This window comes from Callithrix jacchus, chromosome 5, assembly GCF_049354715.1.
Source record: "Callithrix jacchus isolate 240 chromosome 5, calJac240_pri, whole genome shotgun sequence".
In the NCBI taxonomy this organism is placed as follows: Eukaryota; Metazoa; Chordata; class Mammalia; order Primates; family Cebidae; genus Callithrix; species Callithrix jacchus.
This window is the reverse complement of record NC_133506.1, coordinates 132,936,583-132,959,786: the sequence shown is the minus strand read 5'-3', so window position 1 is coordinate 132,959,786 and position 23,204 is coordinate 132,936,583. Positions and strand designations below refer to the sequence as shown.

Here is a 23,204-nt window from a genome sequence, read left to right as displayed (position 1 = left end):
TGGCGAAACCACATCTCTACTAAAAGTACAAAAATTAGCCAGGCATGGTGGTGGGCGCCTGTGATCCCAGCTACTCAGGAGGCTGAGGCAGGAGAATCCCTTGAACTCGGGAGGCGGAGGTTGCAGTGAGCAGAGATTGTGCCAGTGCACTCCAGCCTAGGTGAGAGAGTAAGACTATCTCAAAAACAAAAGAAACAGGGACTATAAGCTGAAGACTAACCCAGGCTTGGGACAGAGCCCTTTCTACCTGGTATAATTTCATAAATTCCTAACTTCCTTCGGTGTAGAGACTGGCAAGACTGGGAAGGCATTTTCTGGGAAACCAGTTACTCACCCACCCAGCTTCCTGTCAGGACCACCAGCCGGTGACTCTGGATTTGGCCTAACAACAATAATCCAGCTCTCATATTTTCCTATAAAACATCCCAACGTAAACAGGAACTTCTGAATTTTACTACAGCCTGGCCCCTGCATACAATATTGTAACAATTTTAATGCAACTGTCTGAAAAGTCTTCTCTTACTCATCTAAGAAAAAATGGGAATGGATAAATTAATTTGACCTTATGTAAAGTTACACTGAGAGGCCACCAGAAAATGTGGGAAGAACTATTAGCAGGCAGTTCAGAGAAAGCCCAGCTAAAGTAAAAGCAAGCCAGGTCGGGCACGGTGGCTCATGACTATAATCCCAGCACTTTGGGAGGCCAAGGCCGGTGGACCACTTGGTCAAAAGTTCCAGACCAGCCTGACCAATATGATGAAACCCTGTCTCTACTAAAAATACAAAAATTAGCTGGGTATGGTGGTGGGTGCATGTAGTCTCAGCTACTCGGGAGGCTAAGGCAGGAGAATTGCTTGAACCAGGGAGGTGGAGGTTGCGGTGAGCCAAGATTGTGCCACTGCACTCCAGCCTAGGTGACAGAGCGAGACTCTGTATCAGAAAAAAAAAAAGAAAAAGCCAGCTAAGGAAGGGGAAATTAACAGGGAAAACAACTGTAGAGTGCGAACTGGAGTATGAGGCCGTGGGAAGCTTTTGTGTATGCACACTAACGTAAACACTGCATGTACAGAGGACAATGGTGCAGGGAGGGTGCGGAAGGGGAAGCAGAGGGTGATGAGGAAGAGCTCAGTCCACATCTACCAGTAAGGAAGTCCAACGGCGAGGACCAAGATGACTCAGAGAGAAGCAGTGCAGCACGCCTGCTCCTCTGAAACAAAGCTGGCAAAGCTGAAGGGATGGAAAGCAGTGTCCGCTGGGAGCGCCAGGGCAGGGAAGCTTAGCCTACTCCTAGAAGCCTTTTAGTTATATGAATTTTTCCAAGTAATGCATGTATTATTTTGGGGAAAAAAATTTAAACAAAAAGAGATGTTTTTGTTACAATGTTGGGGCATGTTAAAAAAACAAAACAAAACAAAACAAAACACCAAGTCAGAGGAAGTGAGCTTTTATTTCATTTTGATCTCTTCATACCTCCCTTGATCTTCCCTATTAACTTTTAAAGGGGTGAAGTATCTTGGAACAAAGACAGTACATTAGGGAAGGAGACTCATGCGCCTTAGAATTTTTTTTTTTTTTTGAGTCTCACTCTTGTTACCCAGGTTGTAATGCAGTGGGGTGATCTTGGCTCACTGCAACCTCCGCCTCCTGGGTTCAAGTGATTCTCTTGCCTTGGCCTCCTGAGTAGCTGGGATTATAGGCATGTGCCACCAGGCCAGGCTAATTTTTCTATTTTTAGTAGAAAGGAGGTTTCACCATGTTGGCCAGGCTGGTCTCAAACTCCTGATCTTAAGTGATCCGCCCACCTCGGCCTCCCAAAGTGCTGGGATTCCAGGCGTGAGCCATCATACCCGACCATGCCTTCAGATTTGAGGGGCTTCATGATGTGCCGTAGATTTTATGGGGGGATTTGCCCATAACTCAACCTGATAGAAGAGGACAACTGAGCAGAGTTTTCAAACAGGCTTATGTCAGAAATTTAACTTTCAGAAATCTACTCAATGGGACCAGCCACGCACAGGAAGTGAAATGTGGCTTACAGAGCCTCACGTGGGAGTGAACACTAAAACCCAAGTCTTGGTTTTGTTAAAAGGGATTTGTCGTTCAAAGAAAGTGGAAGTCTTATTTTAATTCAATAAAATAACTAAATGTTTTGCTGCTGGAGCTGCAGTTCTAACATGGCATTGCATAACCAGTTACATAACCCTCCACAGCTGACAGTCTGTGAACACGTGACCTTCTTCCAATGACTTACATGGAGCTACTTTCATTACCATTGCAATAAAGAGAACTTGTTTTTGGCTGTAGCTGCATAATTGATCTGAAAAAAAAAAAAAAAAAAAACCCAGAACAATCATTTTAAATACATTCATCACATGTAACCACATAAAACCCAAGCAGGCTTCTGTGAGAATGTAGTCTTTGTGGTCTTGTTGATAGCAATTTAAATACTGATATAAATGAAAAAAAACATCTACTCTGTTGAAAAATCGGGTAAGTCCAGGGCTCCCAGCCTCAAGGAGCTAGTGTAGAGGTAGTGTTCAGGGAAGCCAGGGCACAGGCCAGGAAACAAACAATTCCAAAGTCACAGGGTGAGCTCCATGAATGAGGTGGGCACTGGAAGAGGACAGACCCAGGGCTGAGACCCTCGTCACAAAGAAAGACAGTCTCCAGCTTCATCACCACAGTGAAGGGCACACGATCTTTATGTGAACAGTCTATACCAGAACTCTTCCAAGTATCACTCATTGCAGGACATGTGGCTTAACAGGAGCCAAAAAGATAGTGACCCCATGCATAGACCTGGGATCCTCCCAATTTGAGACAGACTCACTCAAGTGATTCTCCTGCCTCTGCCTCCCGAGTAGCTGGGATTACAGGCATGCTCCACCACGCCTGGCTAAATTTGCATTTTTAATAGAGATCGGGTTTATTCATTTTGGTCAGGCTGGTCTTGAACTCCCGACCTCAGGTGATCCGCCCACCTCAGCCTCCCAAAATGCTGGGATTACAGGTGTGAGCCACCGCATCCGGCCTTATCCTGCATATTCTAATGACCTGCTTCCTGTCTCCCTTGTCCTGGAAGTAAGTTCTCTAAGAGGAGGGAGTCTGTTTTGCTTCTGGCTTTAGTTTAATGTAGCCAGCAGTACTTGTTCAACTAAAACCATGAGAAAGCTGTTAACCAGACTAATAAGAGAACATACAGGACTCTATTTAAGATTACACTTTCAGAATGGTCAATCTCTGCCCAGCAAGTCCACTTTCACTTTCCCACCAGCTAACAGTCAGCAGTCTTAACTGTGCTGGCTTTGTGCAAACTTTGTTTGGTCTTGATAGGTACCCGTCAATTTCAAATATGAGCAACGTTCCTGCCAGAGACACTTCTAAACCCTTAATGCACACTGTCTGGGACTTCAAATATCAGTAATGTTACACTAGATTACACTGGATTCCTTATAAACTCTTTCCCGATGTTCCCAGCAGCTGGCACTGGGAGTCCATCAGAATGGAGAAATGTATTAGCACATGCTCTTACCTCCACATTCGGTGCCTGTGCTTGGTTCAGGACTTGCTAAATGCTTCCCAGGAAAGCACTTATCTTATCAGGAATGGATACACCCAGGCTGATTCCACTGGGGCACCTGGATAGACTCCTAAGAGCCCAACCCCGCAGATGAATCTTCTGCATAACTTTTTGGTGTCAGAAAGTCCTGGCTAAATTACAAAATCAAAATCAAAACAAAGAAACCCAAAAGCCAAATTCTGTACCAAGTTACAACAGAGAACAGTCTGGTGTGTTACATCCTCTAGTGGACGAAAAGAGAAGTTCAAAATCTTGACTTATCAACTATTCTTTAGTTCAATTTCCATACCTTTTCTGATACAGGGCTTGCGGGTCCCATAGTGATTTTTTTTTGTTTTTTTTGAGATGGATTCTCGCTGTCACCCAGGCTGGAGTGTACTGGCGTGATCTTGGCTCACTGCAACCTCCGCCTCCCGAAAGGCGCAGATCAACAAAGGTGACCTCTTGGGGACTTAGGGACCTTCCTCGGGGTGATGATAATGAAAGCTCTTCTGAGTATCAACAGCTCTATCTACTTTCCACACTATAATAAGATGTTACTGCTTGGGGGAGGCAAGGATCTAATCCTTCCAATCAAACTCCCAAACCAAGACTGAACTGACTCGCCAAGGAACCATGCACATGGGCAGCGGCTGCTTGCCCAGACTCATATTCCAAGGACAGACAAGGCACCCCCAGCCCCTGTGGGGAAGCCGGCCTTCTGCACACAGGGGAGACACCACATGGAAAAATGAGTCAGTAACTGGGCATCAAAGTGGTTTATTCCAGGAATGGCAACTTATTTTTTTCCAGTACATATCACATCTTAACATATTACTTTGGGAAATTAATACATTTCTTCCTCTAAAGACAAACATGCAGAGGAGAAGGAAGGTAACTGTTTATCGTGGGGTATACACTCTTGTGAGTGGCCCAAATTATGCAAACAAAGAGGTTAAAAAAAAAAAAAAACAGCCTACAGCCAAGCCTGACCTCAGCTCTCCTGGCCTGGAGCAGGAAGGCATCTTCCTGTGGCCAACAGCACCTGTTAAGACCCCACACCTTCCTCTACTGCAGCAGCCCAGGGAGTTTCACAGCTGAAAATGCTTTGAAAGTCTGAAGAAAAAAGGTAAATAACAACAACATAGCTTCCAAGTGCTCCCAGGCCCCAGCCCTCTCCGGAGTGCTCTACAGGATGTGCTCATTTAACCCTCCAAAGCACCAATCTGGGCCAGTGCAGTGGCTCACGCCTGTCATCCCAGCATTTTGGGAGGCCAAGAGCTTGAGACCAACTTGGACAACATAGTGAGACCCTGTCCCTTTAAAAAAAAAAAAAAAAAAGCACCAAGCTGGTGGGAGGCATGGTCATCTTCACTGTCTCCATCTTACTGAAGGAGTAATGGAGGTACAAACAGGGAGTGACCTGCCCAAGGTCCAGCAGGCTGGTGGGGAGCTGGGATCTGAAACCCACGCGGACAACGTGGTGGCCTCTAGCCTCTAACTGCTGAGGAGGCACCTGCTGGGTTGTTTGAACCTACCTGCTGCTCCCAAAACTTCCCATGGGGCCAGGCCTCCCTTTTGCCGCTGCAGTTCTTTTACATGATTAGTGAATGATCGCAAACCCGCCGCAGCTTAGCTCACAGTACTGAAATCACATTCTTGGCTTTGGGCAGACACTAGCTGGGCCACATCCTCCGGGAACACAGCTGGACAAGATGAGGGCTGGGTGAGAGATCATTAAGTCAAGAGGCTTGGTAAGTCAGTCCAGAAAAACGAACATCAGGAGGAAGACAGGCAGGGGTCCTGGGTCTGGCAGTGCTAGGCTGGAAGTCCAAGGAAGCCTTCCTGTTTTTTTTTTTTTGAGACAGAGTCTCACTCTGTCACCCAGGCTGGAGTGCAGTGGTGTGATCTTGGTTCACTGCAACCTCTGCCTCCCGGGTTCAAGGGATTCTCCTGAGTAGCTGGGACTACAGGCACATGCCACCATACCCAGCTAATTTTTTTGTATGTTTAGTAGAGACAGGATTTCACTATATTGGCCAGGATAGTCTCGATCTCCTAACCTCATGATCCACTTGCCTTGGCCTCCCACAGTGTTGAGATTACAGGCGTGAGCCACCGTGCCTGGCCCAAGAAGGCCTTTCTACACGACATCAAAAGCATGGCTCTGAACCTAACAAGACTGCATGAAATGGTCAGATGTTTTTACAAACAAGGCAGCTGAAAAACAGACTGGTGAAGGCACATGTGCATTTGTTTCCATAAATAGATGGCGAGTCCTTCCAATGCCAGCCAGCAGTGTCCCCAATCTCTGTGACAATAATGACCCCTCATATTCGTACAACTAGCAGTGAGTGGTGGTGGCAGTCCTGCTCCCACCGAGAACCCTGGGTCGGGGTAGAGAGGGACTAAATTATAGCTCCAGGGTGGTGGCAGCCCAGAGGAAGAGTGCTGGCACTAAGCCCCCTAAGGGAAGGAACTGCGTTCTCTGAAGAGGGCAGGGCTGGAAGCACCCTTGGGGACATGGGACCCAGGCTTGCAGGTGGAGGAGGCAAGAGCCCCAGAACAGGACGGAACAGAGGCACCTTCCAGGCACTGAGATGCAGCACGTGCCCAGTTCTGAGGCTGGCAGTCACTCTGGCAAATTCTATCCAAAGTCAAGTGTTCTCAGTTCACAAACCCAGCATCATGTCTGTCTGTGTGTCTCTCAAGATGAGAATCTAGTTTTTATACCAAAGAGGAAATTATTTTTTTCATATTTTATTTGTATTGCATTTACATTATATAAATATATCTACATATAATTTTTTGGTTCCCTATCTATCTATACAATTTTTTGGTTCTCTCTCATTTTTGGGGGATGGAAGAAAGTACCAAGTTACACTGAGCTGTAATTAAGGAACACTATAATTTATGACACATTTCTTTTTTTGAGATGGAGTTTTACTCTGTCACCAAAGCTGGAGTGCAGTGGCGCAAACCCAGCTCACTGCAACCTCTACCTTCTGTGTTCAAGCGATTCTCCTGCCTCAGCCTCCTAAGTAGCTGGGATTACAGGTGTGTGCCACCATGCCTGGCCAAGTCACTCTTTTCAAAACAGGTGGAAACAGCACTGCCCGCTGTGAATATTAGAGGTTGAGGCTCCACAGACACACTGCCGGTGGGCACAGGAACCACAGAGAATGTGAAAAGTCACCCTGGTGGGTCTGACTCTGTTTACAATCATACAGAACAAGGTCTTAGCAGTCACCATTAAAAAAATATGTGGTTAAACCAAACAAACCTGGACGATCCTAGGCTGAAACAATTCCTTTCCAGGCACACAGACCCAGCAGAGCCAAAACCAGATTTTTACCCAGTACACATGCAACTCTTCCAGGAAACCGACCTGCAAAGAAAAGTGTACGCATTAGTTCTTATTCTGCTCTACCAAGACTGAATATTTAAAACTGTGAGCACCAGAAATCCTCTCTAAAATCCACCTTCCACCTACAACATGCCATGGGAGGTAGCTCAGGATTCTGCCCCGCAGGGACTGGGCCCCCCCCCAACCCCTCATTCTTCCAAGTCTACAGGTACCACTGAGCCGAGGGCTGCTCACCTCCTACTCAAAGACATCACAGGGACCTCCTAACCCATCTTTCTCCAGGCTATCATCTCTAAACCACCATGTCACCTTCAGAAACCTGCTTGTTAAAAAAATCACTTGAACTTTGACATTCACAGCCCCTACCACCCGGCATCAATCTACATATTCCAATTTTACTCTTCCTCCCTTCCCTCCAGCCACATACTACCCAGTACAGCTCTCACCAGGGAGATCCCCACATCCTCCCAAGCACTTCCATGCTTCCTGCCTTTTGTCACGTTTCAGCAGCTGGAAACCACCTTCACTTCCCTGACAGGGTCCCATCCCGTGAAGGGTCCAGCAGAAAACGTTCCTTCCTGTTGTTCCACAGCGCTTACTGACATCGATAGATTCTAAGCCCCTAACACCAGGGATGGTACTTTTCTTTATATTCCCTCCAAGGCATAGGACTTGGTGTCCTGACCCTTGTAGGTACTTAATTGTGCTGATAATGTTACTTCTCAATCTGTGTGCTGACAAAAAACCTGCAAAGACAAAAGGAAGACGCTGCTTCATGAAGGAGCAGGCTGAACTCCAGCTGAGAAAATCAATATTACATTCCATAAACAGGCTGGGTGCAGTAGCTCAGGCCTGTAATCCCAGGACTTTGGGAGGCCAAGGCGGGCAGATCACCTGAAGTCAGGAGTTCGAGACCAGCCTGGCCAACATGGTGAAATCCCGTCTCTACTAAAAATACAAAAATTAGCTAGGCATGGTGGCGTGTGCCTATGATACCAGCCACTCGGGAGGCTGAGACAGGAAAATTGCTTGAACCTGGGAGGGGGAGGTTCAAGCTCCTGGCTCAGCCTCCTAAGTGGCTGGGATTACAGGAATGTGCTACTGCACTTAGCTAATTTTTCTATTTTTAGTAGAGAAGGGGTTTCACCATATTGGCCAGGCAGGTCTTGAACCCCTGACGTCTGGTGATCCGCCAGCCTTGGCCTCCCAAAGTGTTGGGATTACAGGCGTGAGCCACAGCACTCGGCCTGAATTATGCCCTCTTAAGTGTGATCATTCAACCTTGTCTCCCTAACTGGGCTGTAGCTGCCTGAGAACAACGGCCATGACTGTTTGCTTCATCTCTGTACCCCTAACATTAACATGATGTCAGGCCAATGTATCAACAAATGTTTATTGAGTGAAAGACATGACAGTATCATTGTTTATGAAGTTTTGAAAACCAAGTGATCTCTGATACTATCTACAACCATTCTCTTTAAATGTAGGTCCTGTTTGCAGTATCATACATGATCATCAAACTGCTGCTAGAATGCTCACACCTGTTACTGCAAATTCAAAACCCAGGAAAGACTTCTGGGAATTTACTTTAGGTCAGGGTTGGGCTGCCTGGTACAATGCTGCACCCACAAGTGGGCAGGTTCAACAACACAGGAGCCTTTCCCCAGACCGTGTGCCTTGAACACTTTGTCTCCATGCGTGACATACCTGGATCCCTGGCTGAGGTTGCTTCGAATGCTCTAATCAACGATGAGCAGGAAGAAAACAGTGGTTGCTACGGCCTCAGCCAACAAATCGGTGTATATTTCTCAGTTTCTGTTGAAACCTTGGAGAAAAAGTAAATAATGTGCTTTAACAGGACAACAGTTATTCGATGCTCACCACACTCCTAGAAACCCGGGCTAACCCTGCCAAGGGTCCCAGTGCTTTTCTGCAGGCTACGGGGCCTCCCTACAGCTCCTCACTCCAATTCCGGTGGCTGTGTGCGGGCCAAGTTCCCTTCTGTCTCCTCCCGTCCAAGCTCCAGTTGCGATGGGACGAGCCGTCCGTGAAGTTCCGGGAACAGACTGGGGGGGGACTCTGGTCGCCCGGTCAGTGCCTCCAGTCCCTGTCAGAGCTCCGTTACAGTCCCGGGGCGGGCCCAACTCCGCAGGCTAGGGCCGGTGGCGGCGGAACTGTGGTCGGGGTGCCCTGCGTCATCCAGTGGTCCGCGAGTCGGCGACCACCAGGAGGCGAGAGTGGGTTTCCCCGCCAACAGGACAAAGCACGCGTCTCCAGTTGCTCCCCATTCCCCTGGGCGGAAGTAGCTCCGCCAACAACTTCCGGCCGGAAGTGAGAACTTACCATCGAGATAGCAGCTAGAGGGTCACCCTAAATTTGGATCTGGGTCATCCAAGGCGGATTTAAAGGGGTCGCAGCCCGCGCGAGGTGATTAATGGGAACTAAAAGCCTGGGACAGAGCGGAGGGCCCTGGAGCGAGGGAAGCAGAAGGAACATCCTATTTCTTGAAAACATTATCCCTCTACTCCTCATGCAGTCCTCTGAATTAAGTGCAAAGAACACTCCTGTCTTGCAGATGAGAAAATGGGCTCTCTGGAGACGCTTGGTTACTTTCCCAAGCACAGCCGGCCAGGAAGTGGCAGAGCTGAGTTCACACCTGAGTCATTTCCGCTCCAAACCCAATGCCCTTTCCACCACCCCAGGTGGAAGGAAGGAGAAGCTTAAGAGGAGAGGGGCTACGTGAAGATGCAGGCCGACCTGGCCTATTGGGACACCCCTGGAAAGCCTATTCCTCCAAAAGACCTGGTGCATTCCAGACAGTGCAGTGTCCCTGTGGGCACAAGCAACGAATAGGAATCTTGCCCTGGGTCTAATCTCACAACCAAGGAAGAATTGCTGGACCTTGTGTCAGAGGCATTTGAATCAGAGCAACTCCATCTTGAATAGGGGCTATGTCAAAGAAGGCTGAGACCTGCTGGGCTGCATTCTTAGGTCACATAGGTCCTAACGACCTTGCCGATGGAACAGGCTGCAGTAAAGAAGCCGGCCAAAACCCACCGAAACCAAGATGGCTATGAGAGTGACCTCTGGTTGTCCTCACTGCTACACTCCCACCAGCGCCATGACCATTTACAAATGCCATGGCAACGTCAGGAAGCTCTCCTACAGGGTCTAAAAAGGGGAGGCATAAATAATCCACCCTTTGTTTAACATATCATCAAGGAATAACCATTTTTTTAAAAGGCGGGTACAGTGGCTCATGCCTGTAATCCCAGCACTTTGGGAGGCCGAGGCAGGTGGATCACTTGAGGTCAGGAGTTCGAAACCAGCCTGTCCAATGTGGTGAAACCCGGTCTCTACTAAAAATACAAAATTAGCCAGGCGTGGTGGCCTGTGCCTGTAATCCCAGCTACTTGGGAGGCTGAGGCAGAAGAATTGCTTGAATCTGGAAGGCAGAGGTTGCAGTGAGCCAAGATTGTGCCACCGAGGCTGGGCCTTGTGGGTCGCACCTGTAATCCTAACACTTTGGGAGGCCAAGGTGGTGGATCACCTGAGGTCAGGATTTTGAGACCAGCCTGACCAACATGGAGAAACCCCTTCTCTACTAAAAATACAAAATTAGCTGGGCATGGTGGCGGGCACCTGTAATCCCAGCTACTCAGGAAACTGAGGCAGGAGAATCCCTTGAACACAGGAGGCGGAGGTTGCGGTGAGCCGAGATTGTGCCATTGCACTCCAGCCTAGGCAACAAGAATGAAACTCCGTCTCAAAAAAAAAAAGATCACGCCATTGCACTCCAGCCTGGGCGACAGAGCGCGAGTCTGTCTCAAAAGAAGTTACTCGCCTGGGCCTGGCAGAAGTGGAAGTGGAGAATGAGGAATTATTACTTACTGGTTACAGAGTTTCTGAGATGATGAAGGGTTGGAAATAGTGGTGATGGTTGCACAACATTGTGAATGTAGTTAATGCCACAGACTATACATTCAAACATAGTTAAAATGCTAAGTTTTACATTATATATATTTTCTCACAATAAATATTTTTTCTTTTTTTTTGGACAGGGTCTCACTCTGTCCTCCAGGCTGGAGTGCAGCAGTAGAATCGCAGCTTGCCGGAGCCTTGACCTCCTGGGCTTGAGGGATCCTCCCTCCTCAGCCTCCTGAGTAGCTGGGACTACAGGTGTGCACCACCACACCCAGCTAATTTTTTTAATTTTAATTTTTTGTAGCAATGGGGCCTCACTCTGTTGCCCAGGCTGGTCTCAAACTCATAATCTCATGTGAATTCTTCCACCTCAGCCTCCCAAAGTGCTGGGATTACAGGTGTGAACCACTGCATGTGGTCTTCATTCACCAACTTTTTGATATGAAGTGAAAACCTTTTATTTTCAGCATGAAACTCTCTTAGTCCGGATGCCTGAAAGACACCTGTAAAGTAACATGAGCGGAAATGTATCTAGATTTCTCTGACTACACCTCCTTCATGAGTTGTCTTACATTCAACAATACATAACTTTAGCTTTATTAACTCCGAAATACTCAACTTTAAGTTTTGTTTTGATGCAGGAGCCGAAATTCTGTTTTGTTTTACCCTTTTTCATTAGTCTACATAAGAATGAAATAATTGTATAATTAGCTTAAGTGGAATAAATAGGTTTGTAAACAACACAAGTGGCTTTGGGCAGGCACTGGGCTCAACTGTTTTTTTTTTTTTGAGCAGAAGCCAAGGTCCCCCAGGAAAGGAGCTTCCAGTTTGTGTGTGTGTGTGTGTGTGTGTTCCCCACCAGTACCACTTGGAGTGGGAGAGGGTCATTTCTCAAAGGAAGCAGGGGTGACGGTACAGAAGATTTGGGAAGGTGTCCTGGGCAGGTAAAAACTAGAGGCGTCTACTCCATGGCCCCACCTCTGCCCCCTGGTGGTGGCTCTTGGTGGCACTGCTGACCACAGGTGATGTCAGAACAAGCCAGCCAGCCTTGCACCTGGCAGGTCATCTCGGGGCTGCCTGTCTGACCTGCAGGATAAAGCCCACATGATTGCTTTCACTCTCTTTTTCCATTTCTGCTTCATTAGGAAAAACCAAAACTCAACAAATCACCTTTAGCTCTGCTGGCCCTGTTGATCTGACCTCTTTTTTCATTTGTCCCCACACAAACCCCTGCTCTGGCCATTCTGCCCAGCTCAGCTCCCAGACATGCCACCAATCTGCACTTCAGCTGAGCACACCTGCCCTTTGAAGCCAGCTCTGGTCACAGGTGATGGTTTCTTCTCAGATGCTCTCTGGTGCCAATTCTTTGACGTGTCCTGTGTCCCCTGGGGTATTTGCTACACACCCTTCAATGAACACATCTGGTCTCTGTGGAGTGGGGCTGTTCTCTGTAAAGGCAAGGGTTTTTCAGCATCCTCAGCCTTATGGGGAAGACGAGGTCTGCAGTGGGAGCCTTTGCCCCCACCCCAAAGACAAGAGGAGATATTACCCCAGGAGAATCCCCCAGAGCTGGGTAGGGCTACAGGAAGCAGAGATGCACATCTCCTTCCTGGCCAGATGCTTGCTACGCCACCGACCCTGCTAGCAGGTCCTGGCCCTGCTGCCAGAGAGAATGTGGTGAGAGGCCAGGCGTGGTGGCTCACACCTGTAATTGCAGCACTTTGGGAGGCCAAGGCAGGTGGACCATTAGGTCAGGATTTCAAGACCATCCTGGCTAACACGGTGAAACCCCGTCTCTACTAAAAATACAAAAAAAATACTACACACCTGTAGTCCCAGCTACTTGGAGGCTGAAGCAGAGAATTGCTTGAACCTAGGAAGTTGCAGTGAGCTGAGATCACGCCACTGCACTCTAGCCTGGGTGACAGAGCGAGACTCAATCTCAAAAAAAAAAAAAAAAAAAAAAGAAAGAGGCTGACACAACCAAGCTTTTGTTTTTTGGTTTTGTTTTCTAAGATGGAGTCTCACTGTTGTCCAGGCTAGAGTGAAGTGGTAGGATCTTGGCTCACTGCAACCTCTACCTCTCAGGTTCAAAGGATTCTCCTGCCTCAGCCTCCTGAGTAGCAGGGATTAGAGATGTGTACCACCACGCCTGGCTAATTTTCTGTGCTTTTTGTAGAGATGGGGTTTTACCTTGCTGGCCAGGCTGTTCTCCAACTCCTGACTTTAGGTGGTCTGTCTGCCTTGGTCTCCCAAAGTGCTGGGATTGCAGGTGTGAGCCACGGGCCTGGCTAGTTTCTTAAAAAGAACAATTTAATAGGGGCTTATGAACAGAAGACATGTCTGTGTCACAGAAGACAGTGGGACAAGATAATGGATCCCTGGGCCATTATCCCCAGACCCAGGGCTTATGTTCCATAGGGAAGGGGTTGTTCAGAAGGGATGTATGAGATAATTAGGGCTGGATTTACAGTAAGCAGCTGTCCTTAGACAAGGAACAATAGACCAGTTGGAAATCTTAAAGGCCTTGGAAGAACAGGGGCTAATCAGAAGCCAACATGGCAGTCATGTCCAAGATGGAGTTGCTTTGGCCTCTGTAGCAAGGAGTGCAGGAGGCCTCTAGAGGCTGGAGAGGGCAAGAACACCGATTCTCACCTGGAGTCCCCAGAAGGAAGCAGCGGAGCCGGCACCTTGGTTTCCACCTTGGAGTGCGATGGTGTGAGGTTGGCTCACTGCAGTTTTTGCCTCCCAGGTTCAAGCAGTTCTTCTGCCTCAGCCCCCCGAGTAGCTGGGATTACAGGCACATGCCACCATGTCCGGCTAATTTTTTTTTTTTTGTATTTTAATAGAGAAGGGGTTTTACCATGTTGCCCAGGCTGGTCTGGAACTCCCGACCTCATGCAATCTACCTTCTGCCTTGGCCTCTCAAAGTGCTAGGATTACAGGCATGAGCCACTGCACCTAGCCTGTGCTCATGTTTTAAAGGCTCAGAAAGGTCATGTGAGTTGCCTGAGGCCACCCAGGAAACAAGAAACAGGGTCAAGATTTTAAGCTTCTAAATCCTTGATTGCCTGCTATGGTCTGCTGGAATCAATGACATCCTCAAAGTCATCCCAGTGACCATTTCTCCAAGTTAGCCATTTCTTTCTACCTGGAGTGCATTCCTCCCAACCTCTACCCCATGCCTTCTGGCCCAACAACTTACTCAGGGTGTGTGTGTGTGTGTGTGTGTGTGTGTGTGTGTGTTTTAAGATGGAGTCTTGCTATGTTGCCCAGTCTGGTCTCAAACTCCTGATCTCAGGTGATCCTCCTGCCTCAGCCTCCCAAGGTGCTGGGATTACAGGCTGCTCAGGGATTTGGCTGCCAGGATATCTGACCAATTCCAGTAACAGCCAGTCCTGTCCTCCCAGACCATTTCCCCAGGGCTGCTGTTTGGGGTGAGACTGGGAGGCCTGGGGATTTTTGTGATTGCAGCTCTCCCCAGGCTGCAGACTCACCTCAGCAGCTGAAAGCAGACATCTTTCGTTACACTTTCTGTAGAAGGATCCAGCTGGGAGCTTAAGCCTCTCCTTATGGTGCCTGGATTTATGCTCTTGCAAAGGGGGCTGGCGGGCATACACAGGCAGCCCCAGAGCCGACCCACATCATGATTACAAGCTTTCAGCTGCTTCATTACTATTCAACCTATTTATTTAGCCGGGCACTTTAAGAGGCCTCTGTGATTACTGTCACTCTGCGGGACAGCCAGGAGCCAATTTTCTGAGGATGATAGATTTCTTCTCATTTGTTGCTCTCAAGCTGTGGGTTCCTTTTGTGTCCTGGAGCAAATCACAAGATGGCATCTCCTGGGACTCCTGGGAAGGGAGTTTTGAATGGGAAATTGTCAGCTGGGCATAGTGGCTCATACCTGTAATCATAGCACTTTGGGAGGCCGAGGTGGGTGGATCATTTTAGGTCAGGAGTTCGAGACCAGCCTGGCCAACACAATGAAACCCCGTCTTTACTAAAAATACAAAAAGTAGCCAGGCATGGTGGTACACACCTGTAATCCCAGCTTCTCGGGAGGCTGGGCAGGAGAATTGCTTGAACCTGGGAGGTGGAGGTTGCAGTGAGCTGAGATCGAACCACTGCACTCCAGCCTGAGGGACAGAGCGAGACTGAAAAAAAAAAAAAAGTGGAATCGTTCGGGGCTGCCCCGTTAGCCACTTATGCAAAATAGCAGGGAAGTTTCAGGAGCCTGAAGAGGCTGCAGTGACTACCTCTTAAGACACAAAGGAAGCCTTGTGAGGAGGAGGAAGAGATGGGAAGGCTGGGGAGGCGGGTAGAGGACAGACTGCTGGAGCTTCTGCTTGGATGTCCTCAGAGCTGTGGTTCTCAATGTTGTTTGCACATCAGGATCATCTGGGAGCTTTAAAAGATACTGAAGGCAGCCAGGTGTGGTGGCTCACACCTGTAATCGCAGCAGTTTGGGAGGATCACTTGAGGTCAGCAGTTCGAGACCAGCCTGGCCAACATGGTGGAACCTCGTCTCTATTAAAAATATAAAAATTAGCTGGATGTGGTGGTGGGCGCCTATAATCCTAGCTACTCAGGAGGCTGAGGCAGGAGAATCGCTTGAATCTGGGAGGTGGAGGTTGCAGTGAGCTGGGATTGTGCCACTGCACTCCAGCTTGGAGTGAGACTCTGTCTCAAGAAAAAACAAAAAGATACTAAAGCAAGGAACCACCTATTGACACTCTGATTTTATGGGTGTGGGTGTGGCTTGGGGGGCAGAATGTTTGGAAGCTCCCTGGGTGACTCAGTGTGCTCCGTTAGAGGCGCCCTCGGTGGTCCTGCAGATGTGTGAACAGGCTAGAGTCGTCCCCATCAGGAGAAATTGTCCAAGACTTGGAGACGGAAGAGGGATTCTGGGCATGTTTTCCATGGATTTCAGGGATTCGCTGTTTACACAGGACTCTGTTCCGTGTCTTTCTGTTGATCAGGCTTATTTAATTATTGGTTTGTTTGCTTGTTTTTGAGACAGAGTCTCACTCTGTCGCCCAGGCTGGAGTGTAATGGCTTGACCTTGGCTCACTGCAACCTCTGTCTCCTGAGTTCAAGTGATTCTCCTGCCTCAGCTTCCTGAGTAGCTGGGATTATAGGCACCCACAACCATGCCTGGCTAATTTTTGTATTTTTAGTAGAGATGAGGGGTCACCATGTTAGCCAGGCCGGTCTTGAACTCCTGACCTCAAGTGATCTGCCCGCCTCCCAAAGTGCTAGGATTGCAGGCGTGAGCCACAAAGCCTGGCCTGACCAGGCTATTTTAATCCTCTGATGGGGAGGCGTTAAGTGGTAGAAAATGGAAATAATTATTGTCCATAACAATGCTAATGGATTTTGTCCCACAGAGACACAGTTGGTGTCCGTCTCATAGAAAAGATGACTGTAAACATGACATTTTATTGTCCTGTAGGCCATTGACCATCTTGGTATCTATTAGTGAATTCATCCTAGCATTCCTAACTGCATCTATATATAGCTGATTTTCAGATTCTGTTTCAACTGCTCTTCACAGCTTCTTGGTTCCCTCATTAATTAACAAGTTGAATGAAATTATTTACACATGTTTATTTTATCATTGAGAGTCATGTCTGCAACTTTTTGAAAATTGCCTTTTGGCTCCCCCGGAGGGAGAGTGGTGCCCCTTCCTCCTCAGCCCTATGTGCCCAGTACCCCACCTGGCTGTAGCTCTATCATGCAGTGCTGTCTCCCCTACTATACTCAGGGTCCTGGGGACCCACATTTCACCCTGCTGGTTAGTCCGGGTTTGTGACGTCTTTATTCTCTGCACCTGGTCCAGGGCCAGGGAAAGAGCAGGTGCTCAATAAATGTTTCTGAGGAGCCCTGCCCCATTGGTCAGCAGCACGGATTAACCAGTGACACTTCATCAGCACCTAATTCACTGTGTTGGTTTTTTTTTTTCCTTTTTGAGACAGAGTGACGCTCTGTTGCCCAGGCTGGAGTGCAATTGCTCGATCTTGGCTCACTGCAAGCTCCACCTCCCAGGCTCAAGCAATTCTCCTGCCTCAGCCTCCTGAGTAGCTGGGACTACAGGTGCATGCCACCACACCTGGCTAATTTTTGTATTTTTAGTAGAGACAGCTATCTTCACCATGCTGGCTAGGCTGGTCTTAAACTCCTGACCTCAGGTGATCCACCTGAGTTCAGGCAATTCTCCTGTCTCCTGGCCAGAAACAAATATTTTTAAGATAAGGGCCAGGTGCAGTGAGCCAAGATTGTGCCATTGCACTCCAGCCTGGGTGACAGAGCAAGACCCATCCCCCCCCTAAAAAAAGGCCCAGCTTGGCCGGGCGCGGTGGCTCAAGCCTGTAATCCCAGCACTTTGGGAGGCCGAGGCGGGTGGATCACGAGGTCAACAGATCGAGACCATCCTGGTCAACATGGTGAAATCCCGTCTCTACTAAAAATTACAAAAAGTTAGCTGGGCACGGTGGCGCGTGCCTGTAATCCCAGCTACTCAGGAGGCTGAGGCAGGAGAATTGCCTGAACCCAGGGGGCGGAGGTTGCGGTGAGCCGAGATTGCGCCATTGCACTCCAGCCTGGGTAACAAGAGCGAAACTCTGTCTCAAAAAAAAAAAAAAAAAAAAGGCCCAGCTTGGTGGCTAACGCCTATACTCTCCGCACTTTGGGAGGCCGAGGCAGGTGGATCACCTGAGGTCAGGAGTTCGAGAACCAGCCTGTACAACGTGGTAAAACCCCATCTCTACAAAAAATACAAAAATTAGCCGGGTGTGGTGGTGCCCACCTGTAGTTCCAGCTACTCAGGAAGGTGAGGCACGAGAATTGCTTGAACCTGGGAGGCGGAGGTTGCAGTGAGCCAAGTTAGCACCACTGCATTCCAACATGGACAACAGAGTGAGATTCCGTCTCAAAAAAGAAAAATAAATAGCTGTAGTTTCAAGTTTAGTAGGACTCTTACTGTATCTCTGGTGGAAACAACCCCAGCCTCTCCCTACTTTCCAAGAAGCCAGGACTTTTAACCTGGCAGAACTCAAGTTTGCAGAGTTGGCGAAAGACGCTACACTTGCTTCCTGGACCAATATATTCTAGCACAAAGCTCCATGTAGCAGCCATTGATTTAGTATATCTACTGCATCCCAGAGGACAGCACACCTCAGCTGCAAGACATCACCCCTTCTCCAGGGCCTCGGATGGACCTTTACTGGGCCATTCTACCACTCTCTCAGTTTGGATGTTTCCAGATGGGGGAGTATATGTCAAGATCAATGGATCTTGCAGTCATGAGCATATTACCAACCTCCTTTGCCTCTGGAAGTTGAAGGTGGGGATTGATTGGGACAGGAGTGAACTTTTGGGAGTGATGGAAATGCTTTATGTAGTGATGATGCCTTGGGATACACAGTACATGCATTTGTCAAAACTCTGTGAATGTACTCGTGGGTTCTGGGCATGTAAATTTTGCCTCAAAAGGAAAAAAAAATGCAGGCCAGTTGTGGTGGAACTTGCCTGTAATCCCAGCACTTTGGGAGGCCAAGGCAGGAGGATCACTTGAGGTCAGGTGTTCAAGACCAGTCTAGCCAACATGGTAAAACCCTATCTCTACTAAAAGTACAAAAGTTAGCCAGGCATGGTGATGTGTGCCTGTTTTCCCAGATACTCGAGAGGCTGAGGGATGGGAATCGCTGGAACCCAGAAGGCAGAGGTTGTTTTGAGCCAAGATGATGCCACTGCACTCCAGCCTGGGCAACAGAGTGAGATCCCATCAAAAAAAAAAAAAAAAAGGAAAAATGCAAATAAATACAGAGATCTAGCTAGTAATAGGCATGTTATGTTTTTTTAGAGGGAATGTACAGTAATTTAGACAGTAATTTACTTTGATATGCATCAAAAATTAGGTGCAGTGATGGACAGATATGTGATAAGGCAAGAGAAATCAAGTATTAATAGTGGAATCTAGGTGGTCGGTATATGTGTGTTCACTGCAGCATTCTCTCAACTTTGCTGTACATTTGAAAATGCTTATAACAGCACATTGGGGGAAAACTAGAGGGAAATAGCTAGGGAGGGAGCCCAGTGGGGGAGGCCCTGAAGGGGAGTCCAGTGAGTCTCATCACAACGATAAAGGAAGCACAACAAGCTGGCGATTGACTGGGGCTGGTGCCAGGCTCCTTGAGGGTGTGATGCGTAGGTGAGTCAGGGCTACAGGAAACTCATAATTGGGAGGATGACTTTTTAATCTTGTAAAAAGTAATTTGCAGCAACACAGATTGGCTAAATTATGTCCACTTAGAGAAAGTGTTTTAACCTACTCTTTTGGGAGACAATTTAATGAATGAAAAACACTGGTCTGGACTTAGACAAATTTCCTTTCCTTTCCTCTCCTCTCCTCTCCCCTTCCCTCCCCTCCTCTTCCTCCTTTTCCCTCCCTTTCCCTCCCTTCGCCTACCTTCCCCTCCCCTCTTCTTTCCTTTACTTTCTTGAGATAGGGTCTCCTCTGTCATCCAGGCTGGAGTACAGTGGTGGGATCTTGGCCCACTGCAACCTCCGTCTCCTGTTGAATCCAGAGATTCTCTCACCTCAGCCTCTCAGGTAGCTGGGATTACAGGCACATGCCAACATACCCTGGCTAATTTTTAAATTTTTTGTAGAAACGGGGTTACCCAGGCTGGTCTCCGACTCCTGGGCTCAAGTGATCGGCCCACCTCAGCTTACCAAAGTGCTGGGATTACAGGCGTGAGCCACCGTGCCTGGCCACAAATTTAATTTTCGACCCTAGCTGTCTTACTCCTGAACTGGGCTGTCTTAAGCAATTTGCTAAATCTTTCCGTCTCTGTCACAGTTTCTTCATGTGTCATGTGGGCATAGCTCTGCCTACATAATAAGTAGGGTTAAATGGAAGTTCTCAACAAATGGTAGTTTTATTTATTTTAATTTTATTTTATTGTCATTTTTTGAGACAGTCTTGCTCTGTTGCCCAGGCTGGGGTGCAGTGGTGTGATCTCAGCTCACTGCAACCTCCACCTCCCTGGTTCAAGAGGTTCTCCTTCCTCAGCCTCCCAAGTAGCTGGGATTACAGGCATCTGCCATTGTGCCCAGCTAATGTTTGTATTTTTGTAGAGACGGGGTTTCACCATGTTGGCCAGGCTGGCCTTGAACTCCTGACCTCAGGCAATCTGCCTGCCTCAGTCTCCCAAAGTGCTGGGATTACAATCGTGAGCCACTGCGCCTGGCCCAAATGATAGTTTTTATACCTTTCCACATGTAAGCAAAGATACTTGCCCAGAAAAATTTGATTTACCTGGAGCGTCACTCAGAAGAACAATATATGTTGGGATTTGAAGCCAGAAGATATGTCATCAGGTACGATATTTAGGACATGTGGTTCTTCAAAGACTCTCTATGTCTACGGTTTCTTAGCTTTTGGGATGCTCAGTAACACTTGCAAAGGAAATCTCCATCCCAGCACATCCTAAAACATGCCAGCACCACTGTATCATTCACTACATTTCTTTTCTTCTTGTATCTTTCTTTAAAAACAGCAGCTACAGAAGGAGGAGCATGCCTGTGTTTTATAACTCCTTTCTCTCTCCTGCTGATTTCCTGGCAAGCGTCTGATTTCATTACGACATGGAGAATCAGCTTTGGGCCGTGGGAGGCTCATTGAGCTGCGGTAATGCCAGGGCACTTATTCATCATCCTCTCCCATGCTGCTTCCAGACTTGACAGTCAGCACAACAAACACTTAATGACTCCTGACTTCCGGGAGGCCTCATGTTTCACACCCGATGGGCAACAGTCTGTAGTGGTCTGTTCCTCCCCATGTTTGCGAAAAACTGGCAGAGGCATAATCGTAAAGTTTTATTCTCCCATCTTCTTCTGCTCGTTTGTAAGTGCTTCCAGACACACATAACTTACTGATAGTCGGACTCTGAAAGAAGCTTCTCCAAGAACGCCTGCTGGGTAATCGAAATGATGCTTTTCAGAATTTTTCAAGTTTCTGTCACTATGCAGTTATTGATGGCATTCCTGAAGAATGTGTTGCTCTTGCAAGCACTTGCTGGGGCTTTCCAGGGTCTTCTGAATCTGTTTTGATTTTGTTTACAGTTGCTGGCTTGTTTGGTGACTTGGAGATGGTGATATGTTGGGATGATACCCAGGAGGTCCAGGAATAGACTTCACAGGTAAAGAATGATGGGAGAATCGTTCTGCCTTCGTTTTTCCACTGTCTTCTTTTCTTTTCTTTTCAAGACAGGCTCTTGTTCTGTCACCAGGTTGGAGTGCAGTGGTGCAACCACAGCTCACTGCAGCCTTGATCTCCTGAGCCCAAGCAATCCTCCCAGCTCAGCCTCTTGAGTAGCTGGTACCATAGGCAAGCGCCACCACACCCAGCTAATTTTTTTTTTTATTTCTTGTAGAGAAGGAGGGCTCCCTATGTTGCCCAGGCTGGTCTTGAACTCCTGTGCTCAAGCAGTCGTCCTGCCTCAGCCTCTCAAAGTGCTGGGATTATAGGCATGAGCCATACTGCACACAGCCCACTCTTCTTTTCTTAACCTAATAATTTGTCTAGGACAGGAGTCCATGTAGCAGAGGAACAAGCACACAGACTCTCGAGTCAGCCAGCCCTGAGTTCAAATCCTGATCCTTCAACTGCAGTCACTGAGATCCTTGCTTCCAATTCTTTACTCCCTCCTGGTCTCTGAATGACAATTTCCCATCCTTCCCAATGTGACCTTGCAGCAGCTCTTGCTAGAATGGGCAGAGTACATGTGAGTGCGAGGAAATGACCGTGAACCTGGCCTTCGGTGGGTTCATGTGTCCTTGTCTGTCTCTCCTGTGCTTCCTCCATCTGCCAGGAGAATATGCCCGGGTGGCTGCTTGGCCCAGAATGATGAGGGTGGAGCCAACCTGAACCCAACCTGCAACCTGGAGATGATCCCGGCCAACCCAGAGAACTGTGCGTGAGAAAAATAAATGTTGACAGGGGTTGGCATGATTCTTTTTGTAAAGGGCCAGACAATCTCAGATGCAGTTTCTCAACTCTGCTCCTGCAGCACCGAGGCAGCCACAGACAACACAGAAGCAGATGAGCGTTCCTGGGTCCAATAAAACTTTATCTGTAGACACTAAAATTGGAAATTCACATCATTCTTTTGTGCCAGGAAATACTCCTTTATTGATTTTTTTTAACCATTTAAAAACATAATCTATGCTTAGCTCATGGGCTACAGAAAAGTAGGCAGTAGGCTAGAAGTGTCTTACTGGCAGGAGTTTGGCCAGCCTTGCTGTAAGCCATAGAGATGTGTGAATTTTCTTTGTTACAGAGCAAAACTGATTAATATACCCTTCCGTGTGTGCAATCTTGAACAAATTACTTATCGCCCCTAAATCTCAACTTCTCTCTCTCTTTTTTTTTTGAGATGGATCTCATTCTGTCATCCAGGTTGGAGTACAGTGGCATGATCTCAACTCACTGCAATTTCCATCTCCTGGGTTCAAGTGATTCTCCTGCCTCGGCTTCCTGAGTAGCTGGGATTACAGGCACATGCCACCATTGTATTTTTAGTAAAGATGGGGTTTCACCATGTTGGCCAGACTGGTCTCGAACTCCTGACCTCATGTGATCTGCCTGCCTCGGCCTCCCAAAGTGCTGGGATTATAGGTGTGAACCACCGTGCCTGGCCAAATCTCGACTTTCTTATCATAAGATGGCAGTAACAGTAGAATATTTATCATTGTAAATGAAATCATGTACAGGAATTGTTTGGATTATAAATGTTTAATATATTATGGGTTTATTCTACTTACTGTCATTCTAGTAGAGGGAGGGGACAGGAGCTCTTCCCCCAAAACCCAAGTCAACTCAGGCTGTGTTTCCCTCTCAGGCAAGTCAAACAAGTGGGGCTCTAGAAAGATAACCCTTCAAGGGTGTGGGTGCCGGCAAGCAGAGGCCACGGGCAGCTCAGAGTCTGCAGTCTCCTTTGTTCCTGCTCTCAGGACAGCCTGGGGCATGGAGAAGGTGTGCCCAGGAGCTTGGCCTGGGTTCCCAGGAATATAGTGTATATATGAGCATAGAAACCTGGGTCTGCTTCCCATCTGGAAAGAATCTGACTGGTGCAGCTGGTGATGGCTGTGCAGGTAGGGACTGTGATGCAATTACACAGGAAAAAAGGATGGGGGTCCTCCACCCCATATGTTTGCAGCACTTAGAAGCCATTACAGAGGGCCAGGCACAGTGGCTCATGCCTGTAATCCCAGCACTTTGGGAGTTTGAGACCAGCCTGACTAACATGGAGAAACTCCATCTCTACAAAAATACAAAATTAGCCGGGC

At 47.9% G+C, this 23,204-nt stretch overlaps 2 long non-coding RNA genes and 1 other non-coding gene across 3 annotated transcripts; 1 reads left to right on the top strand and 2 right to left on the bottom strand.

Moving 5' to 3' along the window:
* Positions 1-1,428: 1,428 nt before the first annotated feature.
* Positions 1,429-9,230, bottom strand: LOC103793393 (uncharacterized). Its single transcript, XR_620416.5, has 6 exons — positions 8,891-9,230; positions 8,634-8,751; positions 6,843-6,947; positions 5,098-5,281; positions 3,533-3,711; positions 1,429-2,317 (listed from the first exon to the last, which is right to left on the bottom strand). It is a non-coding gene; the product is annotated as an uncharacterized LOC103793393 (long non-coding RNA).
* On the bottom strand, positions 8,415-8,598 carry LOC118154362 (small Cajal body-specific RNA 16). Its single transcript, XR_004744229.1, has one exon.
* Positions 9,231-20,645: 11,415 nt separating the features above from the next.
* Positions 20,646-22,026, top strand: LOC103793391 (uncharacterized). The gene is made up of 3 exons (XR_620414.6): positions 20,646-20,834; positions 20,979-21,055; positions 21,728-22,026. It is a non-coding gene; the product is annotated as an uncharacterized LOC103793391 (long non-coding RNA).
* The last annotated feature ends 1,178 nt before the right edge of the window (positions 22,027-23,204 follow it).